This window comes from Neomonachus schauinslandi, chromosome X (genome assembly GCF_002201575.2).
Source record: "Neomonachus schauinslandi chromosome X, ASM220157v2, whole genome shotgun sequence".
Taxonomy (NCBI): domain Eukaryota; kingdom Metazoa; phylum Chordata; class Mammalia; order Carnivora; family Phocidae; genus Neomonachus; species Neomonachus schauinslandi.
Window position 1 is genome coordinate 48,473,511 of NC_058419.1, and position 6,190 is coordinate 48,479,700.

Below are 6,190 nucleotides of genomic sequence, written 5' to 3' on the forward strand. Positions count from 1 at the left end.
TTAATAGGTTTTCTGGGGACAGCAGAAAATTAACATAATCTCATATATTTATTTATTTTTTAAAAATTTTTTATTTATTTGACACAGAGAGGGAGAAAGGGAGAGAGAAAGCACAAGAAGGGTTAGTGGCAGGCAGGGGAGAAGCAGGTTCCCCCCTGAGCAAGGAGCCCAATGTGGGGCTCAATCCCAGGACCCTGGGATCATGAGCTGAGCCAAAAGCAGCCACTTAACAGACTGAGCCACCCAGGCACCCTACAATCTCATATGTTTAAATAAAAGATAGTAATCAGTTTGTTCTTCAATTTATATTATGTAGGTATAACTACACAAAGGTTGACACAGAATTCTGCACGTGATTGCTTTGGTAGCTGCTGATAAAGGTACAACTAGATTATGAAATAATTGATTTGGTTAATTATAATAGTCCAAATAAATGGATCCACCTTGACATTATTTACTCATTTCAAGCTATTCTTATAGAGACATTGTATTATAGTGCTTCCTACAGTTTGCCAAAACAAATCACCCCTACTTGAGTCAAGCTTTCTCTGTAGACATGATTTTAATTTTAGAACAGATTTGACAAATAATTTCTCTCTATGGCTGTACACTAAGCACTTATATACCCCGTCAGAGTCTATTATGACTAAATAAAGCACATTGTAGACTATTCTTAGTACAGTGTAAGAAAAGTAGCACTTGAAGGTAATTTTTGAGTTATCCAAATGGCTAACAATTACCTTTTTGCTCTTCTTATTAAAAAGAACAAAACTGATAGGTATTTTTCAAGCCTCAGTGTCTGGTAAATCATTGATCAAATTTTTAAGAGAATATTTGCATTGAAATGAAGAAAGTTAATCTTATCTATTACTGCATTTCTTAAAATTATGTTTAAATAAGATTTAGTAAACAATTATGTTTTTAATTCAATTGATACTGAAATGTAATTTGTATGGCCTTCTAAAGAAAGGTTAAAATTAGAAGATGGTTAATCCTTTTTCTCTTCTTACAATTAACATGGTGACTTAAGGAAGTTAATTAGCCGAATATTTTTACTTTCTCAGTATTCTCTCTCTCAGATGGTTCATCCTTTAAACATGAGATATGGGAACATTGATCTATATAATGATCTATATACTTTCTGAAATTTGAACAAATAATAATATCATTAAAAGAATAAAATAGAGTCTTCCATTTTTTTTAAGGTTTTAGTTATTTATTTGACAGAGAGAGAGATAGCGAGAGAGAAACACAAGCAAAGGGAGTGGGAGAGGGAGAAGCAGGCTTCCTGCAGAGCAGGGAGCCCAATGCGGGGCTCGATCCCAGGACCCTGGGATCATGACCTGAGCTGAAGGCAGATGCTTAACGACTGAGCCACCCAGGCGCCCCGAGTCTTCCATTTCTGAGAGCAAGTCATAAAAGTAAATTTTAAATTATGGTGCTGTAATGGATATGTGTTCCACTTGGCTGGGCCACAGTGCCCAATATTTGATCAAACATTATTCTGGATGTTTCTGTGAAGGTGTTGTTTTTTTGGATAAGATTAATATTTAAATCAAAGATTTTTAGTAAAGCCGATTACCCTGTATATTGTGGGTGGGTCCCAACCAATTTGTTGAAGACCTTAACAAAATAAACCCTGATCTCTCCCAAGCAAAAACGAATTCTTCCAGCAGACTGTTCTTGAACTCAAACTGTAACCCTTCCCTATGTATCCAAATGTGTGTGTGTGTGTGTGTGTGTGTGTACACATTTTTTGTGTGTGTTTCTTCAGAGAACCCTGACTAATACAGGTACCTTTTGTTGTAAAGTTACTTAACTTCTCTCAGTGCCTGGCTGGCTCAGTTGGTGGAACATGTCACTCTTGATCTCGGGGTCATGAGTTCAAGCCCCACATTGAATGTGGAGCCCACTTAAAAAAAAAAAAGTTTTAAAAAGTTTGAAGTTACTTAACTTCTATGATCTTCAATTTACTCATCCGTAAAGTGAAGCTAACACATTTATATTGCAGGGTAGTTGTAAGAATGAAATGAGATATGTATGCGCACACCTTACTGAATCATAAAGAACTGTTTTGTCTCTTATTCTTTCAGGTTGTCAGCATATGTATGTGATGCAGTGAAATATCACTACCACTGATTCACACCAGAGTACAGGTCACTAGAACATTATTGAATAAATGGCCTTCTAGCATCTTAGTCATGAACTTTCATCTAACTCTTGCCTCAGTGCCCTAGGATTCCTTGGGACTTCCCTGTTGCACTACAACAACATGATACCCCAAATTAAGTGAACTGTGGATCATATCATCTTGCCAGACAAGCCTGAAAATAAAAATAAACATGCAAACAAGCCACAAACAGAACAGTGTCCAAATTGTGGTATAATTAGGGTTATAAATCACTAAATTGTATATTAGTGGTCAGAAAGTCATAGGGCAGTCTAGAAAGTTGGTCAGAACTAGGGGCAAATAGATCCAAATCATATGTAGAGAATACTTTTCCAGCACTGCTCTTTAATTTTGAAATGAACTCTGGTAAAATTGAAGAAAGAGTGATGGACTTAGATTCAGAAGACCTGAGGTTGAACTGGTTCTCCATTTACTAGCTGAGTGACTTTGAGCAACTAATTTTATTTCTTGGAACAACAGTCTTCTTAACAGGATGACTGTGGTGAACAAAAATGAGATGAGACTTTATTTGGCACCTACTAGTACATGGTACATTGTAGGTAATCAATACATGTTTTTTTGACATTATGAAAAATACACTGGATTTTTTATTACAAAAGTAATATATGCTCACTCTAATAAATATATAAAAATATTGCATTATTTTATTTAACCATGTGACATTGGCATCTTTCTGTGTCAATACATGTAGAAATTGTCTTTCTTTTCAATAACTAAATCATATGGATGCACTATGTTATATCTAACTGTACAATCTGTATTTCTTCATGACTGTTGTATTGTCCTTAAACTCTGGCAAGAATGGTCCTTGCTGAGGAACCTGTGCATTAAAGGGCCTCACTCTAGCACTCCTTCTGTTCTTCCACTCCCACAGAGTAAAGACATATGTGGCCAAGGGGAAGTTCCCAGCAAGTTCCTGCAACATCTTTTAGATAACACTTTGTTATTTGGGATCCCAGTATTCCCTTCCCAACTTCTCTGAGCCCTCTTCTGGTCCTGTCTAAGCCTCTACCTGTTCTCTTACTGTCCACACCATTGGGCCCAAAGTGTCTAAGGAACAACTGCTTGCACAAGTTGAAAATGGACTATTAAGTGAGGGCTTGGGAATTCCTAGGTGTGCTACAAGGTTTTTTTTGAGTGGGACAAAGCTGTGTGTGATAGAAGAAGGGGAGTGGACCATAGGCCAGGGCTCTGTATAATAGCTCTTTCTGTATTTTTATGTTTTGGTGCAGAATTCTGAAGATCCCCCAAATTTTAAATTTATACTTGATCTTTCAGGTCATTTTGAAAGTATACTTAACAAGGAAAGCAAATAAAGATTTTATGTAACATTTTGTAATCATTTAAATATTTAGACATGTGGTGTATGGGCAGCCATTTTGTACTTTTGTCTGAAGCTTCAGAAATATTTGTGGTGTGCTTGCATCATTAAGATATAGGCTTGTGGGGCACCTGGGTGGACCAGTCCGTTAAGCATCTGTCTTCAGCTCAGGTCATGATCCCATCTGGGATTGAGCCACATCAGGCTCTCTGCTCAGCAGGGAGCCTGCTTCTCCCTCTCCCTCTGCCTGCCACTCTGGCTACTTGTGTTCTCTCTCTCTCTATCAAACAGATATATAAAATATTTAAAAAGATATAAGCTTGTATTATACATATAATCTTAATGGATTTTATACTATTTGAGGGACAGAAATATGTCTTGTAACACTTTGTATTTTCTATTGAGATTAGCATAAAATCCTTCATTTAGTAACTAATTAATAAATGTTTGTTGAATAAATTGATGAATGAGTGATTTTTCCTGGTACTTATTACATTAGTTTGAACCCAGTAGACATTTTAATATATATTGTTGAGTTAAAAAAAAATCAGTCTTTTTTGGAGTGCCTATGTGGCTCAGTTGGTTAAGCATCCAGCCTTTGCTTTTGGCTCAAGTCATGATATTCCATCAAGAGATTAAGCCCTGCCTCAGGCTCCACAATCTGTGGGCAGTCTGGTTCCCCTCTGCTCCTCTGCCTGCTCACACACACACACACTCTCTCTCTCTCTCTCTAAAATAAAGAAATAAATCTTTAAAAAAATCAGTCCTTTTTTTTCCTTTGTAAAAGGTTTTTATTTTTGCTTAAGCATTAATACTTAAACAACATAATTAACCAGTAGAATCTACTTGAAATACACAAATACACACGCACACACACACACACATATGCAGCACTACATCCAACAGCAAAATACACAATGTTTTCAATTGTCCACAGATTGTTCATGAAGATAGTCCATATTATGAACCATAAAAAAGAAACTCAACAAATTTAAAATAATTGAAATCATATAGTGTGTTCTGTGACCATTGTAGTATCAAATCAAAAAAATAACAAGAAAATCTACAAACAGTTGGAAATGAAAAAATATATACTTCTAATTAACCTGTTGGTCAAAGAGAAAGTTTCATTGAAGTAAAAATAATACATAGAATTGAAAAACAATGAAAATTCAACATATCAATATACATGGGATGCCTCTAAAGCAGTTCTGACAAAACAATTTTTACCACTAAATGGTTATGTTGGAAAACAGGAAATGTTTCTGATAAATAATCTAAGATTCTATGTCAAGAAACAAACAAAACATAGCAAAATAAATCCACAGCAAGCAAAAGGAAGGAAATAATAAAGATAGGATCAGAAATCAATAAAATTAAAACAGGAAAATAAAACAAAGTTACAAATAATCAGTTCTTCAAAAAATCAATACATTTGATTAACCTTTAGCAAGACTGACAAATACGAGAAAGAGAGAGAGAAGACACAAATTACCAATATCAAGAATCAGGGGATATCATTAAAGCTTCTGCAGATATTAAAAAAATAATGAAAGAGGGGCACATGAATGGCTCAGTTGGTTGAGCATACAACTCTTAATTTTGGCTTAGGTTGTGTTCCCTGGGTTGAAAGATGAAGCACCGTTTTGGGCTCTGTGCTCAGTGGGGAGTCTGCTTGAGATTCTCTCCCTCTCCTTCTGCTCCTCCTCCCAGTCATGCTCTTTCTCTAAAATAAATAAATAAATATTTTTTAAAAAGATAATGAAGGAATACTATGAACAATTTTACACTCATAATTTCAATAACTTAGAGGAAATTGGACCAACTGCTTGAAAATCACAAAGTATTAATCCTCAAGCAAAATAAAATAGACAGTCTGAGTAGTCCTAATAACCATTAACTGGGGAGCCTGGGTGGCTCAGTCATTAAGCATCTGCCTTCGGCTCAGGTCATGGTCCCAGGGTCCTGGGATCAAGCCCCACATTGGGCTCCCTGCTCCACGGGAAGAGCTTCTCCCTCTCCTACACCCCCTGCTTGTGTTCCCTCTCTTGCTGTGTCTCTCTCTGTCAAATAAATAAAATCTTAAAAAAAAAAAAAAAGAAATCCTTGGGCACAGATGGTTTCACTGGAGAATTCCACAAAACTATTTAGAGAAAAATTAACTCCAATTTTGTACAATCTATTCCAGAAAATACATGATGAAAAAACACTTCCGGGCACCTGGGTGGCTCAGTTGGTTAAGCGACTGCTTTCGGCTCAGGTCATGATCCTGGAGTCCCTGGATCGAGTCCCGCATCGGGCTCCCTGCTCGGCAGGGAGCCTGCTTCTCCCTCTGACCCTCCCCCCTCTCATGTGCTCTCTCTCTCTCATTCTCTCTGTCTCAAATAAATAAATAAAATCTTTAAAAAAAAAAAAAAAAACACTTCCTAATTCATTTTATGAAGTCATTATTACATGGATACCAAAACTAAACAAAGATAGTACTGAAAAAGGAGATCTACAGAACAATAGCCCTTCTGAACATAAATTCAAAGTTACTCAACAAAATAATAGCAAATTGAATCCAGCAATGTACAAAAATAATTATACAGAATTGTACATACTGCCCAAGTGGGATTTATCCCAGGTATACAAGTCTGGTTCAACATTAAAAAATCAATTAATTCTCCATATCAACC